The 25594-nt window shown below is 43.8% G+C and overlaps 1 protein-coding gene across 1 annotated transcript in view; it reads right to left on the bottom strand.

The window, feature by feature from the left end:
* Positions 1-25594, bottom strand: part of LOC137571098 (vomeronasal type-2 receptor 26-like) — a gene marked incomplete at its 5' end in the record, with an annotated part of 76862 nt that overhangs the window by 6529 nt on the left and 44739 nt on the right. The gene's annotated exons all lie outside the window — the stretch shown is intronic.

The raw sequence follows: 25594 nt of genomic DNA, 5'->3' as shown, positions 1-25594 counted from the left end.
AAAGGGCACCGAAGTTTCGATATAGGTTACAAGTGGGCGCCCCTTTGTAGCCCTTATTTTTTATTCAGCTACAAGGTTTTCAACTACAAGGTTTTTTATTCTGCTACAAAAGGGCACCCTTTTACAGGCAAGATTTTTGATTTGGTGGTGCAGGGGGGGGGGGGGGTAGCAATAGGCATCACAAGTGATGGTGGTGGTGGGGGGGGTCTTAGGGTTAGGCACCACTAGGGGGGTAAGGGTTAGGCACCACCGGGGGGACATAGGGTTAGGCACCACCAGGGAAGTCTTAGGGTAAGTCACCACCTGGGTGGTCTTAAGGTTAGGCACCACCTGGGGGGTCTTAGGGTTAGGCACCACCAGGGGAGTCTTAGGGGTAGGCACCACCAGGGAAGTCTTAGGGTTGGCACCACCAGGGGAGTGTTAGGGTTAGGCACCACCTGGGGGGTCTTAGGGTTAGGCACCACCTGGGGGTCTTAGGGTTAGGCACCACCTGGGGGGGTCTTAGGGTTAGGCACCACCTGGGGGGGGTCTTATGGTTAGGCACCACCTGGGGTTCTTAGGGTTAGGCACCACCAGCAGAGTGTCAGGAACCCGCCCCGCGGCAAGCCTGCAGATACGGTTCCCAACTGCGGGTTTGACCAGATCGAGAGGGGAGCAGCCTTATTTAAGCTACAACAAGGCTGTCTCCCCTCAAAGCACTTCTCACTGCCACCACTGGCTGCCGCTAGACACTTCCACTTTGCTGTCAAGTGATCTGCACGCAATCCGTGTTTCCGTAGTCGGGTCAGCTTTGCGCTTTAGGCCGAATACGGAAACACCATGCACACACACAGTACAATCGTACAGTAGCACGGCACAATCAGGCACGGACTTTGTAATGTAAATTACACTTAGTGATGGGCCGAACCTCCGATTTTCGGTTCACGAACCCTGTTCGCGAACTTCCGCGGAAGGTTCGGTTCGCACGAACTTCCGCAAACCGCAATAGACTTCAATGGGGAGGCAAACTTTGAAAACTAGAAACATTTATGCTGGCCAGAAAAGTGATGGAAAAGCTGTTTCAAGGTGTCTAACACCTGAGATCTTTCAGTGACTACAAGAGGGGAAAAACATTTTTCAAAAATACCTTATAGTTTTTGAGAAAATCATTTTAAAATAACTCCTTCTGACCGTTGGAAAATTAAACGCCCGCCGACTTTAGCAGTTAATAGCAAAGCCCCTTTGAAAGCTAGAAACACCAAACTTGTAGGAAATGTTAAAGGGGCACTATGGCGAAAAATTGTAAAATTTAAAATATGTGCAAACATATACAAATAAGAAGTCTGTTTTTTTTTCATAGTAAAATGAGCAACAAATTACTTTTCTCCTATGTTGCTGTCACAGTAGCTAGTAGAAATCTGACAGAAGCGACAGGTTTTGGACTAGTCCATCTCTTCATGGGGGGATTTTCAGGGATTTATTTATTTTCAAAAGCACTTAGTGAATGGCAGTTGCTCTGTCTAACTGCCAAAAAACTGTGTAGCGAGCAGGGAGGCTGGCCAGCATCATTGTTTAACCACCCTGGCGTTCTGATTAAATCGCCAGGGTGGCTGCGGGAGGGTTTTTTTTAAATTAAAAAAAACTATTTCATGCAGCCAACTGAAAGTTGGCTGCATGAAAGCCCACTAGAGGGCGCTCCGGAGGCGATCTTCCGATCGCCTCCGGCGCCCAGAATAAACAAGGAAGGCCGCAATGAGCAGCCTTCCTTGTTTTGCTTATATCGTCGCCATAGCGACGAGCGGAGTGACGTCATCGACGTCAGCCGACGTCCTGACGTCAGCCGCCTCCGATCCAGCCCTTAGCGCTGGCCGGAACTTTTTGTTCCGGCTACGCTGGGCTCAGGCGGCTGGGGGGACCCTCTTTCGCCGCTGCTCGCGGCGGATCGCCGCAGAGCGGCGGCGATCAGGCAGCACACGCGGCTGGCAAAGTGCCGGCTGCGTGTGCTGCTTTTTATTTGACAAAAATCGGCCCAGCAGGGCCTGAGCGGCAGCCTCTGGCGGTGTTGGACGAGCTGAGCTCGTCCAGACCGCTCAGCAGGTTAAATCCTTTTTCTGGAATATCTTTACAAAGAATAAAAGCCATGCTGAGAATCCCCTATGAAGAGATCGACTAGTCCAAAACCTGTCGCTTCTGTCACATTGTCTACTACCTACTGTAAGTGACAGCAACATAGGAGAAAAGTAATTTATGGCTCATTTTACTCTGGAAAAAATGTATTTCTTATTTGTCTATGTTTGCTCATATTTTAAATTTTACAATTGTTCGCTATACTGCCCCTTTAAGAAGAACAGTGGGAACAAGAGGGACATTTTTTTTTCAAAAAGACCTTATAGTTTTTGAGAAAATCAATTTTAAAGTTTCAATGTAAATTCTCCTTCTGACCGTGGGAAAATATACCCCCGCCGGCTTTAACGGTTAATAGCAAAGCCCCTTTAAAAGCTAGCAACACCAAAATACTGGGAATGTTAAGAAGAACAGTGGGAACAAGAGGAAAACATTTGTTTTCAAAAAGACCTTATAGTTCTTGAGAAAATTGATTTTAAAGTTAAAAAAAGAGTCGATTCATTAAAAAAGAACCAAATCATTAAAAAGATCTGGCTCATTCCTGAGCCGTTAGTATAGCAGAGAATGCATCTTAGGCAGGACGTGAAGCTGCTGGCTCTCCCTGCTGTCTCTCCCCACCTGCCTGCACCTGTCAACCCCCACCTAGGCTGGCACCCACCTTGGGTGAAAAGTAAAATAGGGAGCCCAATGAAAGCGGAAAAGTGAAGTAGGGAGCCCAATAAAAGCCTATGGGGGATTTGACCACATTTGCACCCCTGTAACTCTAGTTTGCAGAAATGTAGGGAACCCAACTTTGGAGTAAAAGTATAACAATATGTCTTCTACCTGCATGAGACATTTCGTGAGATTCAGACGTTGCTAACGGCCATGGCTGCGATTTATGTTCGTCAGAATCTCCACCATTGATATTGCCCAAATAAACAGGTTTTTGTGACCCTAGGCTATGACCTCTTTGGCCTAGGGGCCCGAAACTCACCAGTTATGATCCCCCTAACAGTTCCTACACTGCTAGAAAATTTGCCACTGCTGAGCCATTTCCCTTTGAAATGGTGTGAGATTTTGGAAAGTTAAATAGGAGGCCCAATGAAAGCCTATGGGGGATTTGACCACTTTTGCACCCCTGTAACTCTGGTTTGCAGAGATGTATGGAACCCAACTTTGGAGTAAAAGTATGCCTTCTACCTGCATGAGACATGTCGTGAGATTCAGACGTTTCTAACGGCCATGGCTGCAATTTATCTTCGTCAGAATCTCCACCATTGAAATTGCCCAAATAAACAGGTTTTTGTGACCCTAGGTTATGACCTCTTTGGCCTAGGGGCCCGCAACTCACCAGTTATGATCCCCCTAACAGTTCCTACAATGCTAGAAAATGTGCCACTGCTGAGCCATTGCCCTTTGAAATGGTGTGAGATTTCCCACGCCAATATCCACGGTAAACGATCCAACGAACAATGTATCCTCTTATGTTGCGATCTTCAATTAAGTTGATTGAATATCTCTGATGCTTCCCACATAGTAGAGAATGCATCCTTTCGGACGCATAGCTGCCGGCTCCTGCTGTCTCTCCCCACCTCCTCACCTGTAACCCTCACCTAGCCTGGCACCCGGTGCACCCATGGGTGCCAGGCTAGGTGAGGGTGACAGGTGCAGGCAGGTGGGGAGAGACAGCAGCGGAGCCGGCAGCTTCACGTCCTGCTCAGGACGCATTCTCTGCTATACTAACAGTTCACGAATCATCCAGTTCTTTTTAATGAATCGGTTCTTTTTTTTATGAATCAGCTCATTTTACTTTGAAACTTTAAAATTGATTTTCTCAAAAGTATAATGTCTTTTTGAAAAAAAAAATTCCTCTTGTTCCCACTATTCCACTTAACATTTCCAACAATTTTGGTGCTTTTACTATGCAAGGGGACTTTGCTATTAACCGCTAAAGTCGGCGGCCATTAAAGTCTATGGGCGAACAGAACTTTGAAAAAAGGTTCCCGGTTCTCTGCGAAGGCGAACCACCCCAAGTTCGCCTGGAACCGTTCGCCGGCGAACCGTTCGGCCCATCTCTAATCACACTGCAGTCTCTCTAGGCTATGAGCGTTAGCTTAGTAAAAAAAAAGTGGAACAATGCAGAAAATAATATATACAAAAGATTTACAAAAACAAAGTAAAAATTACAAAATAAAAATTACAAAGATACACACAAGACAGTTTGCATAAAATAACAGGGAAATAAATGTTACCAGCATATACAGAGCGTTGTTTGCGGGAGAACGCAGCTTCTGACCAGTAGTCGGGGCAGTTTTAGCGTCTTTGCTATCTCCAAGGAGCTACCCGTTGTGACTATCCTAGGCCACTTATATAGTCCGCAGTGTGGCCCGGGGGTATTTAATGTTTAGTCCCAAAACTAATGCAATCTCTCAGATTGTCATATCCTTTCTGTGATATGCAACCTTCAAAGCTTTCCTGTTTTTACACATAGACTTCAAACCACCTCACTCACTTCCAGTAGGCTGTCATATGTAAACTTCAAACGTTCCTGTGTTAGCTTCCACTGTCCAGACTCATTTTAGTTTGGATTGTATTTTGGCTTGTTTACATATACACAAAGTTCAAAGCAATGCAAAAAATCTCTACATGCAGAAAAGTTACTTGATGCATGGAGAGTTTTTAATTCAAATAAAAGAGATTATTCCTTTTTTTCTCCAAGACATCAGACATACACTCGTATTGATCTTTTTCTGGTTCATCCTCAGGATTTGATACAAAATATTACGGAGATTAAGATTGGCAATTTTACACTATTAGACCACGCCCCAATCCTTATGTCCTTGACATGGAAAAAGGAACAAGTTACAAGAAGAGAATGGAGGTTAGATCTGGGACTACTTTCAATACCTGACATGATCACCGAAATAAAAACTAGTCTTAGTGATTTCTACTTGTTGAATAGGTCTCCTGATGTTTCAGAGCAGACCCTCTGGGATACAATGAAGTGTGTGATTCGCGGTGTCCTCATAAAATATGGCATCAGGAGGAATAGAGAAAAAAAAAAGGAACTGGAGGACCTGTTAGCCGAATTAGGTCAGTCGGAGTTTTTGAATAAAAAAAAATCACAACCGAAATATCTAAGAAACTGCAAACTATCAGAACTCAGATTAATAAAATACTAAACGAAAAAATGATAAAACAGCTTAGAAACGATAAAAAAGTTTTAGTACTCGGCCGTAATACACCCGGGAAAGTTCTCGCAGGCCTGCTTCAAAAGCAAAAATCAGAAAACTTCATTGAAAAAATAATAGGCCCCAATGGGACTATATTAAATAGCACTGAGGAAATAGGTATAGGATTTGCTAACTATTTTTCCAAACTATACAACTTGCAATCTATAGAACAAACTGAACCAGGGTCTGACTTATTATCTCAGTATTCACCTCCCTTGGTCAGTTCTGAAATACAACAGTCCCTAAATACCCCGATTATTGAGGAGGAATTCATTCTTGCGGTTCAGGCTCTGGGGAGGGGGAAAAGCCCAGGTCTAGATGGTTTTATAGCATAATTCTATCAAACCTTTTGTAAGGAATTGGCAACACCATTCTGTGCTCTAGTAAATGAGGTTGACTCACCAACCATGTTCTCGGATCTATCAAATAAAGCAGTACTAACAGTGATTCCTAAAGAAGGAAAGGAAAACCTTGATTGCAGCAAATTTAGACCTATCTCTATAATAAATATAGATGTCAATATATACTCAAAAATTCTTGCAAATAGACTCCTTAAAGTGTACGATATATTATTGGGGGAACAACAGTGTGGTTTCCGTAATAAAAAACAACTGTATGAAAACGTGTACACTGCTGTTGGTTTCTGTAATAAGGTCCGTGGACGTGGAGTTGAGGCGGCAATGGTGGCGATAGATGCCGAAAAAGCTTTCGATAGACTTAATAGGCACTATCTATATAAAGTCTTACATACAGTTAAAGTAGGAAACTCCTTTTGCAACCGAGTTAAAAAGCTCTATGCAAATCAAAGTTCAGCAATTAAAGTTAATGGGGCTGTCTTTTCTGACTTTCCAGTTTGCAATGGAGTCAGACAGGGCTGTCCCCTTTCACCCTACCTCTTTAATTTAGCATTAGAACCCCTTATTCAGGCTGTACAGAGAGATCATTTGATAACAGGTTTAAAGACCTGCCAGAATGAAATCAAAATACTTGCTTACGCAGATGATTTACTGCTGACTGTTTTAGAACCGGCCACATCAATACCAAGGGCAGTTCAATTATTAGAATCCTTCAGTCACTGTTCGAATTTTAAAGTTAATATAAAGAAAACCACTATTCTGGACCTGGGCTGTTCACCCCTCTCTAGACACACTATTCAATCCATAGTACCATTTAAATGGCAGACTAGCTGTATTGATTACTTGGGGATACAATTATGCTCAAATGAGAGTGACTTATTTGGGGCCAACTACGACAGGCTTCTACCCGACTGTAAAAAATTGCTGGACGGGTGGGACAGACCCTGCTTCAATGTATTGGGCAGGATATCTATCATCAAAATGATGATCCTCCCTAGATTACTCTTTGTGTTCCAGTGTCTTCCTATTTTTGTCCCAAGATCCTGGTTTCGAGGTGGACAGGCTGTGCTGCAGAGATTTATATGGAGGGGCAAAAAAAGTAGAATCTCACATAGACACCTTATTCAAAGGAGGGAAGGAGGAGGGCTGGCTATACCGGATATTTATAAGTATTACCAAGCAGTCCACTTGGGTAGAATACTAGACTGGAGGAAAGGCAAAGATCATAGCTTTTGGACAGATCTGGAGCTAGAATATCTGAACAAACATTTTGCCCTGTCATGCAATCTACAGGTACTGAACAGGTTGTCTAGAGGTTGTACTCAACCATTAATAGGCCCAACTCTGACTACTTTTAAATATTTGATTAAAACACTCCCAGGACCATGCCCCCTATTATCTATAGTTAATAACCCTGGCTTTACCCCAGGGATGGACAGGACTTGGCTTAATGGAACCGGTTTAGAACAAGATACTAGACTCTGGGATTTCCTAGGAAGGTTCGGTCTAGCCAGCCCGCCTCCACATTTTCCATTTTTTAAATATTACCAAATATCAAGTTATATACTCAAAGAAATCAGGTCTTTAGGCCCTGTTAGGACGGAAGTTTCCAATTTTGAAAAATGGTTTCTGGCTAGGACTAAACCCCCAGGGAGCTTGTCACTTCTGTATGGGTCGCTGCTGCACTTCACGGGCACTTCACGGGACAGAATTAGGGAGAGGTGGGAAGGTGAACTGCAAATTAATCTGGACAATAAACGCTGGTTGAGCTTTATAGAGAATGTTTGGATGCCTAAAAATACAGTACTTCAATTAATGCAATATAAAGTAATCATGCGCTGGTATTCTACTCCGGATGCCCTTAATAAATTATACAGTTCCGTTCCATCTATTTGCTGGAGATGTTCTTATCCAGTTTTACATTATTCCCACATTTGGTGGTCCTGCCCCTCAATCCAGAAATTTTGGGAAAAGGTTGAGGTTTTTTTAAGAGTAAACACAGACCTAGACCTCCGTATCAACAAAATAGAGGCAATCTTTGGTCAGGGCCTGAAAACCACTACTGAATTATCTATGGACCTCTTAATGTTTTCAACCTTGATCGGCAAGAAACTAATTATTGAACACTGGGGTACCCACACTATCCCTACAATATCAAGTTGGCTCACTAGATTTAACGAGCTCTTAGAGATAGAGTACTCACATCCCCCCGAGGCCCCAATGACTGTTACCAATGAACAAAACAGATGGATAAAGCTGTATAATTTTTGTTCTGAGAAATTCAAATTCTAGCCATATTATTCTAAGGGTAATGTTAAGTAGCTATTCTTTACACTTTTACACTTTTCTCTTGGTGATTTCTTTTCTACTCACCGTGTTCTCCAGTGGGTGGGACAACTGGGAGTATGGGACAGCCCCCCAACTGGAACGAGTGTTAGTAGTGTGGTGTGTGTGTGCATGGTGTGTCTGTGCGTGTGCCCGTGCCTGTGTGCGTGTCCGTGCGTGTGCCCGTGCGTGTGCCCATGCGTGTGCCCATGCGTGTGCCCGTGCGTGTGCCCAAGCGTGTGTCCGTGCGTGTGTTTGTGCGTGTGCCCATGCGTGTGCCCATGCGTGTGTCCGTGCGTGTGTCCGTGCGTGTGTCCGTGCATGTGTCCGTGCGTGTGCCCGTGCGTGTGCCCGTGCGTGTGTCCGTGCGTGTGTCCGTGCATGTGTCCGTGCATGTGTCCGTGCGTGTGTCCATGCGTGTGTCCGTGCGTATGTCCGTGCGTATGTCCGTGCGTGTGTTTGTGCGCGCACGTGTCTGGGCGTGTGTCTGTGCGTGTGTCTGTGTGTCTGTGCGGGTGTCTGTGCGTGTGTCTGTGCGCGTGTGTCTATGCATGTGTCTGTGCGTGTGTCTGTGCGTGTGTCTGTGCGTGTGTCCGTGCGTGTGTCCGTGCGTGTGTCTGCACGTGTGTCTGTGTGCGCGTGTGTCTGTGTGCGCGCGTGTCTGTGTGCGCGCGTGTCTGTGCGTGTGTCTGTGTGCGTGTGTGGTGTCCAGCATAGGGCAGTGTGTAGATAAATGTTGCGCTGTGGGGTGCACAGTTTTTCTTCCGTGGTTGCTGAGGGGGGGGGGGCGCGTCTTGTACGCGGGAGGATGCGGTACTTTTCTTCATCTTTGGTCTGTTTCTTTTCTCCCCTTCTTTATTTAATTTTATGAAATAATTAAATTTGATTGGCAAATTCTGATTAGCAAATATGATGAGACTTTATGCCCAACACCAAGAGCGTGGTGATGAAGCCTATCAATATGGTTGGGCCTTCATAAACTGTGGCTAGGCTCTGAGCTAATCAAGAAAAGAAAAAAAAAAAAAAAAAAAAGCAATGCAACACCTTTGCAGGATGCAGGACAAAAGAGGAGCTCATTATCTAATTACCTCTTTCCTTGCTGGGAGGATAGGTTACAGGTGACAAAGCAAAGTATACATATGAGACAGTATTTAGACCAAAGGGTAGCTTTTCAGACCAAAGGGTAGCCGATCACCTGTATATGCTTCAAAGCAACTGTTTGATTAAGTGTTTCCTAATCAGAAGCAGTCAATGGTAGCTTCTCCTGCTGGACAATGAATGCAGAGTTCATTTACATTTACATACAGGAACTCACATGAAGCCCACTGGCAGACTAGTATACATACACACATCTGACAGAATACACAGCGGACATAAAAATGGAAAATATGGCTTCTGTATTATCCCAACATCAGAACTAGCTGCGATATCATGACACAGAGTCTTAGGGTTAGGCACCACCTGGGGGTCTTAGGGTTAGGCAGCACCAGTGGGGGTTAGGTTTAGGGGAGGGTTCTGTGGAAGAGTAGGGAGAAGGTAGGTCATAATAATCACCAGGTGGTGTCTTAGGGTTAGGCACCTCCAGGGAGGTGTTAGGGTTAGGCTCCACCAGGGAGGTTATGTTTAGGCAATATCAGGGGAGGGTTCTGTGTGAGAGTAGGGAGCAGTTAGGTCATAGTAATCCCTTTTCTTAGCTATATCTAGAGCCCTTTTACAGCCTAACAAATTTTTGCCTATAACAGCATCCTTTTTATAAACTAAAACTAGCTTTTTCGGCTACACCAGGCACCCTTTGTAGTCGAATTTAGCATATATGGGCTACACAGGACACCCTTTGTAGCTGAATTTGGCATATGGGCTACACCTGGTGCCCTTTGTAGCCAAATTTGGCATATGTGGGCTACAACAGGTGTCTATTGTAGCCGGATTTGACATATATGGGCTACACCAGACACCCTTTGTAGCCAAAGTTGGCATGTATGGGCTACACCAGGCACCCTTTTTGTAGCCGAATTTGACATATATGGGCTACACCGGGAACCCTTTGTATTTTTTAGGGACTAGCCCTCTTTGTGCAAGTCATTCAAAGCTATATCTTTATTAAGTCGCTTTAAAAATGTATAGGATAGGTCAAGTGTATGTATATATGTATACATCACTTTCAATTGAACACCTATATGTCAAAAGTAAGTAAATCAGTTTTTCCACAGGAGTTGGGGGCTTACTGTGGGCTTCCTCCAGGTTCATGAGGACTGTGGTCTCCCTCGCCAACCTCCCCAGCCGCTCTGTTCTCCCAGGATCACCTCCGGTATTTTCCAAATTTGGACCAGTTGCGGTGTTTTGTGCCTGTGCGGTAGTACTGCACTGGTGCAGAATTATCCCAGCCAAGGGAACATGATGGGGGAGTGGTGCAGCTGGGCAGTGCAATGCAAAATGATCCCAGCCACAGGAGCATGACGGGGGCGTGGTGCAGAAGGGCAGCACAGGTGTAGAATGACCCCAGCCATGGAAGCATGATGGAGAGGCATGGTTCGGCTCGGCAGCACAGGTGCAGCATGACCGCAGCCATGGGAACTTGACAGGGGCGTGGTGCGGCTGGGCAGCGCAGGTGCAGAATGATCCCAGCCACGGGAACATGATGGCTGCATGGTGTGACTGGGAAGTGCAGGTGCAGAATGATCCCAGTCATGGGAGGATGACAGGGGCGTGGTGCGGCTGGACAGCGCAGGTGCAGAATGATTCCTGCCATGGGAATATGACAGGGCGTGACGCGGTTGGGCAGCACAGGTGAAGAATGATTCCAGCCACGGGAACATGACGGGGGCATGGCGCGGTTGGGCAGCAAAGGTGCAGAATGATCCCAGCCACAGGAAAATGACAGGGGCGTGGCGCGGTTGGGCAGCAAAGGTGCAGAATGATCCCAGCCACAGGAACATGACGGGGGCATGGCGCGGTTGGGCAGCACAGGTGCAGAATGATTCCAGCCACGGGAACATGACGGGGGCGTGGTGCGGTTGGGCAGCAAAGGTGCAGAATGATCCTAGGCTAGCCACGGGAACATGACGGGGGCGTGGCGCGGTTGGGCAGCACAGGTGCAGAATGATTCCAGCCACGGGAACATGACGGGGCCTGGCGCGGTTGTGCAGCATATGTGCAGAACACCACCACTGGAGAAGATACCAGAGGAAATCCTGGGACAATAGAGCAGCTGGGGAGCCACAAGGGTTTGCACGCAGCAGATCGCGTGATAATTGCTGTGATAGCAGTTATCACGCTTTAGTGAATCAAGCCCTAGAGGCGTTTTTGGCAAATTTTAAGCGTGAGCATTTTTTTCAAAAACGCCCTGAAAGCGTTTACACCAATAATCTCTATGAGACAGTTCCCATCTGAGTGGTTTGTAATATATTGATAAGCTTGATTGAAAAGAAATCTTTAATTATCTAGGATAGGAGTACAAGGCTTTAGTGGGAATGTTAACATAAGACTTGGTCCACGATGTCTGTAAACTACCCTCTCGATTGGAATGTATATGTTAACCATTCCCCCATGTTTCTCATTATCTCTGGCCAAGGCATACCAAACGACTGCCAAGTCTGGTTTCAGCCAGAATGGAACATGTGCTCTCTCTGGAATAAATGAAGTTAACTGAAGCAGCTAAGTTTGGTAGTCAGCGAATAGAGACTATAGCATTATTTCATTAGACCAATCAGAGATAGTATCGTAAGGCATGTTGGGACCATCCCATTTCGTATGTATAGAGTTTTAGGCGGGAGTCAGCAGGCTGACTTGCTTCCTTCAGCCTTTCACACATCCACACCCATGCAAACACACAAACCAAAACAATAGGCCTTTCCTTAATATACCTACAGATTACTCAGCAATTCAATTCAATTTGTTTATATATATTTTGCAACTATTTGCAATATAACTAAGAATTGTATCTTATTGATTTATTGAATTTTGAATATTCATGGAAGATCAATAATGCCTAATTAAACAACCACATCTTGTTAAATGATTTATTCTGGTCTCCAAAAGACTTTGTTTTTAAACTACAAATCCCACTTTTAACATTTGGCGCGTCAGCCAGTCGTAAATGATTCACGAAGATTAACTCAGCCATGATCACAAACTCGTTTCAAAAACAGGGGACTTAGGAGAAAAGAGAAAGCTGGGTATTTGTGAAACTATTTTTGCGATTGAACCTGAAGCAAGGAAGAGACCAGATCAGAGGCGAATGATGGACCTCCATAAGATGTGGGTGGAACCAGAAGTCTGTCTGCATAAGGTGATTATGTTTTATTTTCTGTTGAATCGGCTAAAAGTTTTAAAAGTCAGATGCGTTGTCCAAAGTTGTTAAAGAAATCAAGAATATTTGCTAGTTAATTAGGGAAATAGTTACTTAGAGTTTGCTAAAATGAAAAGCATGCAAAATAGACAGTATGCAGACCTACACAATGCTGATGTTTGTTTAACCACTTCACTAGTGTTGGGCGAACAGTGTTCGCCATTGTTCGGGTTCTGCAGAACATCACCCTGTTCGGGTGATGTTCGAGTTCGGCCGAACACCTGATGGTGTTCGGCCAAACTGTTCGGCCATATGGCCGTACTAAGAGCGCATGGCCGAACGTTACCCGAACGTTCGGCTAGCGCTGTGATTGGCCGAACGGGTCACGTGTAGTGTTGGACGAACATCTAGATGTTCGGGTTCGGGCCGAACATGGCCGCGATGTTCGGGTGTTCGAGCCGAACTCCGAACATAATGGAAGTCAATGGGGACCAGAACTTTCGTGCTTTGTAAAGCTTCCTTACATGCTACATACCCCAAATGTACAGGGTATATGCACCTTGGGAGTGGGTACAAGAGGGAAAAAAAATTAGCAAAAAGAGCTTATAGTTTTTGAGAAAATCGATTTTAAAGTTTCAAAGGGAAAACTGTCTTTTAAATGCGGGAAATGTCTGTTTTCTTTGCACAGGTAACATGCTTTTTGTCGGCATGCAGTCATAAATGTAATACATATAAGAGGTTCCAGGAAAAGGGACCGGTAACACTAACCCAGCAGCAGCACACGTGATGGAACAGGAGGAGGGTGGCACAGGAGGAGAAGGCCATGCTTTGAGACACAACAACCCAGGCCTTGCATGAGGACAAGAAGCGTGCGGATAGCAATTTGCGTTTTGTCGCCATGCAGTCATAAATGTAATACAGATGAGAGGTTCAATAAACAGGGACCGGAAACGCTAACCCATCACAGATGTTCATTGTTCATGTTACTTGGTTGGGGTCCGGGAGTGTTGCGTAGTCGTTTCCAATCCAGGATTGATTCATTTTAATTTGAGTCAGACGGTCTGCATTTTCTGTGGAGAGGCGGATACGCTGATCTGTGACAATGCCTCCGGCAGCACTGAAACAGCGTTCCGACATAACGCTGGCTGCCGGGCAAGCCAGCACCTCTATTGCGTACATTGCTAGTTTGTGCCAGGTGTCTAGCTTCGATACCCAATAGTTGAAGGGTGCAGATGGATTGTTCAACACAGCTATGCCATCTGACATGTAGTCCTTGACCATCTTCTCCAGGCGATCGGTGTTGGAGGTGGATCTGCACGCTTGCTGTTCTGTGTGCTGCTGCATGGGTGTCAGAAAATTTTCCCACTCCAAGGACACTGCCGATACCATTCCCTTTTGGGCACTAGCTGCGGCTTGTGTTGTTTGCTGCCCTCCTGGTCGTCCTGGGTTTGCGGAAGTCAGTCTGTCGGCGAACAACTGGCTAGAGGAGGGGGAGGATGTCAATCTCCTCTTTAAAGTCTCCACAAGGGCCTGCTGGTATTCTTCCATTTTGACCTGTCGGACTCTTTCTTCAAGCAGTTTTGGAACATTGTGTTTGTACCGTGGATCCAGAAGGGTATAAACCCAGTAATTGGTGTTGTCCAGAATGCGCACAATGCGTGGGTCGCGTTCAATGCAGTCCTAGGCCGAAGAGGTCATAGCCTAGGGTCACAAAAACCTGTTTATTTGGGCTATTTCAATGGTAGTGATGGTGACGTACATAAATCTCAGCCATGGCCGTTAGCAACGTCTGAATTTCACGAAATGTCTCATGCAGGTAGAAGACATATTGTTAGACTTGGATTCCAAAGATGGGGTCCCTACATCTCTGCAAACCAGAGTTACAGGGGTCCAAAATTGGTAAAATCCCCCATAGGTTTTCATTGGGCCTCCTATTTACAGTTCCAAAATCTCACATCTTTTCAAAGGGCAATTGATCAGCAGTACCAAATTTTCTAGCATTGTAGGGACCCTTAGGGGGAACATGACTGGTGAGTTTCGGGCTCCTAGGACAAAGAGGTCATAGCCTAGGGTCACAAAAACCTGTTTATTTGGGCTATTTCAATGGTAGTGATGGTGACGTACATAAATCTCAGCTATGGCCGTTAGCAACGTCTGAATTTCACGAAATGTCTCATGCAGGTAGAAGACATATTGTTAGACTTGGATTCCAAAGATGGGGTCGCTACATCTCTGCAAACCAGAGTTACAGGGGTCCAAAATTGGTAAAATCCCCCATAGACTTTCATTGCCTCCCTATTTCACTTTCCAAAATCTCACATCTTTTCAAAGGGCAATGGCTCAGCAGTACCAAATTTTCTAGCATTGTAGGGACCCTTAGGGGGATCATGACTGGTGAGTTTTGCCACTGCTGAGCCATTGCCCTTTGAAATGGTGTGAGATTTTGGAACGGTAAATAGTAGGCCCAATGAAAGCCTATGGGGGATTTTACCAATTTTGGACCCCTGTAACTCTGGTTTGCAGAGATGTAGGGACCCCATCTTTGGAATCCAAGTCTAACAATATGTCTTCTACCTGCATGAGACATTTCGTGAAATTCAGACGTTGCTAACGGCCATAGCTGAGATTTATGTACGTCACCATCACTACCATTGAAATAGCCCAAATAAACAGGTTTTTGTGACCCTAGGCTATGACCTCTTTGGCCTAGGGGCCCGAAACTCACCAGTCATGTTCCCCCTAAGGGTCCCTACAATGCTAGAAAATTTGGTACTGCTGAGCCATTGCCCTTTGAAAAGATGTGAGATTTTGGAAAGTGAAATAGGGAGGCAATGAAAGTCTATGGGGGATTTTACCAATTTTGGACCCCTGTAACTCTAGTTTGCAGAGATGTAGGGACCCCATCTTTGGAATCCAAGTCTAACAATATGTCTTCTACCTGCATGAGACATTTCGTGAAATTCAGACGTTGCTAACGCCCATAGCTGAGATTTATGTACGTCACCATCACTACCATTGAAATAGCCCAAATAAACAGGTTTTTGTGACCCTAGGCTATGACCTCTTTGGCCTAGGGGCCCGAAACTCACCAGTCATGTTCCCCCTAAGGGTCCCTACAATGCTAGAAAATTTGGTACTGCTGAGCCATTGCCCTTTGAAAAGATGTGAGATTTTGGAAAGTGAAATAGGGAGGCAATGAAAGTCTATGGGGGATTTTACCAATTTTGGACCCCTGTAACTCTGGTTTGCAGAGATGTAGGGACCCCATCTTTGGAATCCAAGTCTAACAATATGTCTTCTACCTGCATGAGACATTTCGTGAAATTCAGACGTTGCTAACGGCCATGGCTGAGATTTATGTACGTCACCATCACTACCATTGAAATAGCCCAAATAAACAGGTTTTTGTGACCCTAGGCTATGACCTCTTCGGCCTAGGACTGCATTGAACGCGACCCAGGCATTGTGCGCATTCTGGACAACACCAATTACTAGGTTTATACCCTTCTGGATCCACGGTAAAAACACAATGTTCCAAAACTGCTTGAAGAAAGAGTCCGACAGGTCAAAATGGAAGAATAACAGCAGGCCCTTGTGGAGACTTTAAAGAGGAGATTGACATCCTCCCCCTCCTCTAGCCAGTTGTACGCCGACAGACTGACTTCCGCAAACCCAGGACGACCAGGAGGGCAGCAAACAACACAAGCCGCAGCTAGTGCCCAAAAGGGAATGGTATCGGCAGTGTCCTTGGAGTGGGAAAATTTTCTGACACCCATGCAGCAGCACACAGAACAGCAAGCGTGCAGATCCACCTCCAACACCGATCGCCTGGAGAAGATGGTCAAGGACTACATGTCAGATGGCATAGCTGTGTTGAACAATCCATCTGCACCCTTCAACTATTGGGTATCGAAGCTAGACACCTGGCACAAACTAGCAATGTACGCAATAGAGGTGCTGGCTTGCCCGGCAGCCAGCGTTATGTCGGAACGCTGTTTTAGTGCTGCCGGAGGCATCGTCACAGATCGGCGTATCCGCCTCTCCACAGAAAATGCAGACCGTCTGACTCAAATTAAAATGAATCAATCCTGGATTGGAAACGACTATGCAACACTCCCGGACCCCAACCAAGTAACATGAACAATGAACATCTGTGATGGGTTAGCGTTTCCGGTCCCTGTTTATTGAACCTCTCATCTGTATTAAATTTATGACTGCATGGCGACAAAACGCAAATTGCTATCCGCACGCTTCTTGTCCTCATGCAAGGCCTGGGTTGTTGTGTCTCAAAGCGTGGCCTTCTCCTCCTGCGCCACCCTCCTCCTGTTCCATCACGTGTGCTGCTGCTGGGTTAGCGTTACCGGTCCCTTTTCCTGGAACCTCTTATATGTATTACATTTATGACTGCATGCCGACAAAAAGCATGTTACCTGTGCAAAGAAAACAGACATTTCTCGCATTTAAAAGACAGTTTTCCCTTTGAAACTTTAAAATCGATTTTCTCAAAAACTATAAGCTCTTTTTGCTAAAAAAAATTTTCCTCTTGTACCCACTCCCAAGGTGCACATACCCTGTAAATTTGGGGTATGTAGCATGTAAGGAGGCTTTACAAAGCACAAAAGTTCGGGTCCCCATTGACTTCCATTATGTTCGGAGTTCGGCTCGAACACCCGAACATCGCGGCCATGTTCGGCCTGTTCGGCCCGAACCCGAACATCTAGGTTTTCGCCCAACACTACACTTCACCACTGAGGGGTTTTACCCCCTGACCACCAGAGCAATTTTCACCTTTCAGCGCTCCTTCCATTCATTCGTCTATAACTTTATCATTACTTATCCCAATTAAATGAACTATATCTTGTTTTTTTTCGCCACCAATTAGGCTTTCTTTAGGTAGGATATTATGCCAAGAATTATTTTATTCTAAATGTGTTTTAATGGGGAAATAGGAAAAAATGTGGGAAAAAATTATTATTTTTCAGTTTTCGGCCATTATAGTTTTTAAATAAAGCATGCTACTGTAATTGAAACCCATGAAATGTATTAACCCATTTGTCCCGGTTATAAAACCATTTAAATTATGTCCCTATCACAATGTTTGGCGACAATATTTTATTTGGAAATAAAGGTGCATTTTTTTCAGTTTTGCATCCATCCCTAATTACAAGCCCGCAGTTTATAAAGTAACAGTGTTATACCCTCTTGACATAAATATTTAAAAAGTTCAGTCCCTAAGGTAACTATTTATGTTTTTTTTTTTTATTGTATTTTTTTTTTTTTAATTACAAAAAAAAAAATAATAATTGGGGAGTGTGGGAGGTAATGAGTTAATTTATTGTGTAAATGTAATGTTTGAATATGTAAAATGCTTTTAGGGTGTAGTTTACTATTTGGCCACAAGATGGCCACAGAGTGTTTGTTTACATGCGACCTGTAAGCGTCCGGAAGGACGCTTACAGGAAGCAGTAGGAGGCTGGGAGACTCACAATGATCTCGCTGTTTCTGAAAGAAGCAGCAGATCATTGCGGGGGCTAGATCAACGAACGGGAATGGATTTTCCCGTTCATTGATCTCCGGGCGAGCGGGCGGCGGCGTGCACGAGCGGCGGGAGCGCGGACAGCGGCGGTAGCGCGGAAGGTACGGATTTCTCCGTCCCTGGTTTTTTAGGGGGGAAAAAAGGGGCGGAGAAATTCGTACCGCTGGGGGTAAAGTGGTTAAAGATGGAGATATTTTTGTTCACAGAGCTGCAAGCTAAACGTGGGAAAAAATTGTTTGTATTGAAGCTTTTGATAGTGTAATTGGATCATAGAAGCAAAACTTACCATAATGGCTTCTATAAGTAAAGTAAGGATTTTATATTTAGTTTAATTGGCCACTTGTGTGAAAGAAAATGTATAGACCATGAATAAGTGACAGTTTATATAAAAAGGAAATATATCTGTAATAGTGGTTTATTAGAAGCGCAATAATCCTGAAAGCCAGGGAAAAAATAAAACGTTTCTGGGTATTTAAAAGTGATATTTTATGAATTGGTTACCAAAATGACATGTTCTCTTTGCAGCAGCATGTCTCATGTTACAACTATTCTAATCGGAGTGTAAAATCATTGTAGATGTCACATAAATATATTCACATTGCAAGCTATATATGATATAAAAAGTTTCAGAGTTGTTGTCCTATTTTTCCATTTGAGTTTTGATAAAAAGTATAAAATATAGTCATTAATATTATAATGGATATTACAATTTTTTTTAATTAATTAAATTGAGCTTATTATAACTTTGCATAGGAGCATTAATCATCATAGTTTGATGATATACATATCTGTTTCTGTATTAGATGATTGATGAGGATATTGTGATAAGAGTTAGCATTCATAAGTAAGATGTGATTGCTTGTGTCCACAGATGACAGACAGATATTGTAACAATCGATTTACACAAAAGTTGATAAAATAAGTTTTTTTAAGTTATAGGTTTAATCAGGAGGATATTCTTAGTGAGTTTATTGTGAAATAAAGGGATTTGGTTTAATTTTGATTAAATAAAGCCGAATTGTTGCAAATAACGATTGCATCAATGACAGAAGAATTTGACCTGTAATGTATAAAATAAATTTGGTGGCTCATGACTATAGTTATTACATTTAGATGATTTTGACACTTTATAAGGTAAAAATATATTTTAAAAGACAATATATGTGTTCAGTTGAATGTTATCATGATTTGTAATATGAGCAGATTATGATATGTGCTGAAGGCTCAGTCCCATGAGTGATTTGTCATGAATAAGTATATCCTTATACTTATATATGCTGTATTTTTGTATAGGTCTATTTTTCTTTACCGGAAGAAAGGTGGAAATTTATGAAAATATAATTGATGAATGGTGACATGTTTTTCATATCTCTTTCCGGTCAGAGGTGTGAAATCAGATGTACCAGTTCAAATTATTGGTATACAAGGGACTTGGTGTTGGTGGATCAAATATCTGAAATACAATTGTATACTCTGATCATTGCTGTAGATTATTATTACAGTAATGTATGCACTGATATTTTAGACTGTACACAATATATTCAAATTCAAGGACATTTAAAAATGTAATGTTTAAAGGACAACAGGTTAAAGCAGAACTCTGACAAAAGTTATTGTTTGTTTATTCTATATGTGCTTATGTGATAACATTTTTTATTTCCCCTTTATGATTTGGTGTACACATGTATTCTATCTCCTTAATTATTAAATTTTGTTTCCTGAGAAGTATGTGAAGAAAATCAGAGATGGTGGTGATTTCCTTCCTTTCTGTAAATTGATGAAAATTGAGGTACAATATTGGATGGGATATTGAATTTAAAGGTAATTCGAGTATCAGTTGTTTATAGAAAAGTGGATTTCATGTTCCTTTGAGTTTATTTTGGATATTAGTAATTGGTTACGTCAGTTGCTATGTACTTTAGTAGGCCAGTTGTATAGACTCAGTGAGCTAGTAAAGTTTAATCATAAGAAAGAGACTTATGTCAAGAGATTAGAGTAAAAAGAATATATCTTGTTATGTTAATTTGTTAGTAACAAGTATATAAGATGAGGTCATTTTAAATAAAAATTAAAGAAAGTTTTCAAGTTAAGTTTTTTAGTGACATATAAATGTTTTAGCAGAAGTTGTTTGGGAGATGCTTTTGTCTGTTTGTATAAGAAACAGTGGTATCCATGTTAAGCAAGAGAAGGGTTAATTAAGAACAGCTGGAGTCATGTAATCTGAGCCATTTGCAGTCACCCAAACTGCATGAGTCAAGATACGTCAGAAAAGTCTTTATAGATAATGTATTGATCATTTTTGTTTATCATTGTGTAAGAAATGTAAAGGTATCATTTAGTTTACTTGCAATTTGCACACACACACAGCAGGTAGACTAATAATGACATATACACATGAGATTAGCATGTTATGTAAACGCACACACACATATTAACATGCTATTACACATTTACATCAGAGAATATAACTTTGCTGTCCTCACAATAAAGTGTGAAGGATGGTTTTAAGATGACATGGTGTTTTTTTATTTTATTGAGCTTTATATTAGGTTTATCTAAGGTTATGAAACATATGTTTATTAGATAAACGAGATTTATTAAAGTTCATGGTAAAAGTTGTGTCCTCATCAAAGGACTGCAATGGTTTAGACAATGTCATGTAAGTTGTTTGTTCAAAGGTGGAACAAAAGTTTAAAGTTATTTTCTTGAGACAAGATTATTGATACCATATTTTGTTTATAGAAGTATCTCTAAAGATTGATTGACAAAAAAGGTCACATGCAAAGATGGCGAAGATTACAAGGCTTTCACATGCTAATGAGCCTATTGAGATGAGATTCCATGCTTCCATTGATAAAGGAATGAACAGAAGTGCTTGAAGAATTTGAAGAGTTTTTTCTTGTTGTTTTTTTTTTTCCTCCCTCCTTTTATGAACTGAACTGAAAATCTAATCTCTTTACACACATATAATTTTTAATTCATTTGACGCACATGAAAAAGACATCTGCATTTTTTGTTTTGGTGTCTTAATGTTCAATTTTTTATGTTTTGTTTGTTACAGAACAGGGTTAGGTTATATGTGATGTTTTCATAAAGTAATGAAAAGTTTAGGAAAAAATATTGATAAGAACAGAAAAGGTTCTTTAAGGAAAGTTTTTTTTATCCAATAGCCTATAGATCCAATCATTTTTGGAAGAAATAAGGTACATTTTTGATTAATGTTTGATTAATGTTTGGAAATGGATATTTTTGATAGAAAGGGGTTTCCATAATATATCTTGTATGTAAAGTTATTTTGAGAGTTTGATTGAAATATTAGAAAAGGAATTTTAGATGGTGCAAAAATCATTGATTATATGTTTAATGGGTTGTATTAAGAAACTTTGAAATCTGATTTAAGGATGATAAGGCTTGTCAGAGAGCAAAGGGCTAGTTAGATAGCATAATTATATGTAAATCAGATGACGTTAAGGTATTATACACATTGCATCAGTATCATGTCCTTAAATGATACATTTTTATGATTTAATATTTTTAATTTGGATTAATAATGGAAAAAATATTTGATTAGGATATGTTTGAAAGTTCAAACTGTATATATTATAGATATTTACAAATAATAATACACATTTTTTAAGGAGATATGACATAATTGAAGAATACAGGTATACATTAATTCATATTGATTTGGGATGGATAAATAAGTGATATGAATTCCATCAAGATGAGTGTATAACATACTAATGATATTAGTAGCTGGAAAGCAATACATTTTAGTGTTATTTAACATTAGTAGGTGATCCAATGGATTATGATTGTTTTATTTAAAAAAAAAAGGGTTTTATGATCATTTTAAAAATGGAAGAAAAAGTAATGAGATTCAAAGTTTAGATTTGTCATCACGCTTGCATGTTTAGTTTAAGGGTATTAGTTTAATTTTAAGAAGAATCTACCATTTTTGTCAAATGTAAAGTTTCCTGTACAACAAGAAGTGAAAGGGTTAACACACACCCCCAATTACACATGTAGAACAAAGGAAGTTAGCTGTTTAAGTTAAGTCCAGCAAGGCAGTGGTTAAAAGTGTTTCCCCCCTCTTACAGTTCATTCACAGGGGATGTATGAAGAGCATATAAATGCAATTAGTTTAAATAAAAGTTGTTGGTTTGTCTAAAAATTAGAGGTAGTGTTGGGCGCCACTGTTCGGGTTCTGCAGAACATCACCCTGTTCGGGTGATGTTCGAGTTCGGCCGAACACCTGATGGTGCTCGGCCAAACCGTTCGGCCGCATGGCCGAATTAAGAGCGCATGGCCGAACGTTCCCCGAACGTTCGGCTAGCGCTGTGATTGGCCGAACGGGTCACGTGGTTCGGACCCGAACGCGCTCTGATTGGCCGAACGGTCACGTGGTTCGGGTAAATAAATACCCGAACCACGTCATATCTCCGCCATTTCTCTGTGGGTTTAGCTTTGGGTAGGCAGGCAGGGTAGTTCGCTCTCCAGCCACGCTAGCCAGGGTCCCCCCCAGTCATTGTGTGTCGCTGCTGGGAACATTAGTACACCGCTCGCTCAGCCACACTATATATAGCATTGTTTACTGCCACTGTGTACCTCGCTCAGCCACACTATATATAGCATTGTGTTTACTGCCACTCTGTGTACACGGCTCAGCCAGACTATATAGCATTGTGTGTACTGCCACTGTGTACTAGTGTTGGGCGAACAGTGTTCGCCACTGTTCGGGTTCTGCAGAACATCACCCTGTTCGGGTGATGTTCGAGTTCGGCCGAACACCTGATGGTGTTCGGCCTTTTAAGTTCGGGTTCGTCCCGAACTACTGAATGGCCGCCGAACAGGGCCGAACAGGGCCCCTGTTCGGCCGAACAGGGCCCTGTTCGCCCGAACATGCCGCAATACGGCCCCCCTATGGGGTCGCAGGCATAAGGGGGGAGCATGCCCCGATCGCGGGGGGGTCGGAAATTCCCCCCACCCCCTCCGCTAGCGCTCCCCCCTCTGCCCGCTTCCCCATACAAAAGTTTAAGGCAAGTTAAATAGTACTTGGTGGCTGGCACTGGCAGTGGAGTGAGGAGGAGGAGGAGTCCGAGTAGCAGAGTGACGCGTTGAGGCCGGGCAGCGGGCGGTTCAGCGGTAGTACCCTTGTGGTACTTCCGCCCTTTCTCTGACCTCACGTCCTCTGCATACGAGGGTACGCGTCACGCGTACCCTCGTATGCGTCATCACGTAGAGGACGTGAGGTCAGAGAAAGGGCGGAAGTACCACAAGGGTACTACCGCTGAACCGCCTGCTGCCCGGCCTCAACGCGTCACTCTGCTACTCGGACTCCTCCTCCTCCTCACTCCACTGCCAGTGCCAGGCCAGCCACCAAGTACTATTTAACTTGCCTTAAACTTTTTTTATGGGGAAGCGGGCAGAGGGGGGAGCGCTAGCGGAGGGGGTGGGGGGAATTTCCGACCCCCCCGCGATCGGGGCATGCTCCCTCCTTATGCCTGCGACCCCATAGGGCCCCCAAAATGGGCATGTTCGGGGGTCCCATTGACTTCCATTGAGTTCGGCGTTCGGGCCGAACATGCCGAACATCTGGCCCATGTTCGGCCTGTTCGGCCCGAACCCGAACATCCAGGTGTTCGCCCAACACTACTGTGTACCTCGCTCAGCCACGCTATATATAGCATTGTGTTTACTGCCACTCTGTGTACACGGCTCAGCCAGACTATATAGCATTGTGTGTACTGCCACTGTGTACCTCGCTCAGCCACGCTATATATAGCATTGTGTTTACTGCCACTCTGTGTACACGGCTCAGCCAGGCTATATAGCATTGTGTGTACTGCCACTCTGTGTACACGGCTCAGCCAGACTATATAGCATTGTGTGTACTGCCACTCTGTGTACACCGCTCAGCCAGACTATATAGCATTGTTTACTGCCACTCTGTGTACACCGCTCAGCCAGACTATATAGCATTGTGTGTACTGCCACTCTGTGTACACCGCTCAGCCAGACTATATAGCATTGCGTACTCTGCCAGTCAGTGTGTATATTGCTGGGATCAGTAATACTCCACTCACCGCCAACCACTATATGAGCTCACCATGAGTTCCTCAGAGACCTCCGCTGTGAGCAGCACTCCCAACAACAGCAACAGCCAATGCCCCACGCAAGCTATAACATCCACCCCAGCAGCCAGTGGTCAGCAGCAGCCCTCCCCGGAGGAGAACGTTGTGTCCATCGGTCATGGGGCCTGATGTGGAGGAGGAGGTCTGGCTCAGGCCAGCATCCCAAGTTAATGTTGAGGACGATGAGGGGTCTGTGTCTGGGGATGTTGGGGTGGCAGAGGTGGTGGGTGGGTCAGACTCAGGAGAAGAGTTGTATGATGAGGATGATGATCGGGACCATCTGTATGTGCCTCAGAGTCCGACCCCGGAAAACATGTTGTATCGTGTGTTTAGGTACTAAAATCTGCGTTCCCACTTCCCAGTACTGCCCGCAGTGCCCGGGTCCACGGATCCATATAATTTTTTGGGCAGCACTATCAAACTGTGGTACTATGAGTGAGTTGCCATGGTCCTTCTGTGCTGCCTGTCACACTCACCATCTGTCTGCAGATGGATTGTTCAACACAGCTACGCCATCTGACATGTAGTCCTGGACCTTGACCATCTTCTCCAGGCGATTGGTGTTGGAGGACGTGGAACTGCCCGATTGCTGTTCTGTGGGCTGCTGCATGGGTGTCAGAAAATGTTCCCACTCCAAGGACACTGCCAATACCATTCCCTTTTCGGCACTAGCAGCAGCTTGTGTTCTTTGCTGCCCTCCTGGTCCTCCTGGGTTTGCTGAAGTCAGTCTGTCGGCGTACAACTGGCTAGAGAAGGAGGAGGATGTCAATCTCCTCTCTAAAGTCTCCATCCTCAAGGGCCTGCTGGAATTGTTCCATTTTTGACCTGTCTGACACTTTCTTCAATCAGTTTTTTAACATTGTGTTTGTATAAACTGGGTATAAACCCAGTCATTGGTGTTGTCCAGATTCCAGAATAATGAATAATAATGAATAGTGAATAATGCGCGGGCCGCGTTCAATGCAGTCTAGCATGAATTGAGCCATGTGTGCCAGAGAGTCCTGCCAGACTCCTCTGTTTTCATGTTCTTGTGAGCATTGTGATTGTTGTGATGCACCATATTCGTCACCAGCATCACTTTCTTCCTCTTCTGCTGTCCATTCCCGCTAAATTGTGGAAGTCCAACGTGCACCGCTCTGTCCCTCGGCAGTGGGGGCATCCAATTCCTGCTCCAACTCCAGCTGTTCCTCGTCCTGTTCTTTGTCATAGCTGGGACCAGCGTTTCCTGAGGCAGGTTGCCTGATGTTGGTATCATCACGCTGATCGTTTTCATCTTCAGAATCCCCCACTTGCATCATGCCAGCGGTTTCCATCTTCAACATTGATTTCTTCAGTAAACACAGCAGTGGTATTGTAATGCTGACTGTAGAGTTGTCACTGCTCAGTCACGCAACGTGGATTGCTCCAAATTTTGGAGGACTTGGCAGAGATCCAACATGGTGGCCCAATCAGATCCACAGAAGCTTGGTAGCTAGCTGCTGGAATGCGCCTCGGCACTGCGCAAAAGTGTGCTAGCATGTGCAGCGTAGAATTCCAGCGCGTAGGGAGGGACATCACCCAGCGAGCGATGGTGCGCTAGATTAAAGCGCTCCTGCATCTCTTGGTGAGTCCTTCAGAAGCGGTACTGGACTTTTAAC

This window comes from Hyperolius riggenbachi, chromosome 4, assembly GCF_040937935.1.
Source record: "Hyperolius riggenbachi isolate aHypRig1 chromosome 4, aHypRig1.pri, whole genome shotgun sequence".
Lineage (NCBI taxonomy): Eukaryota > Metazoa > Chordata > Amphibia > Anura > Hyperoliidae > Hyperolius > Hyperolius riggenbachi.
This window is presented reverse-complemented; position numbering and strand designations above follow the sequence as displayed.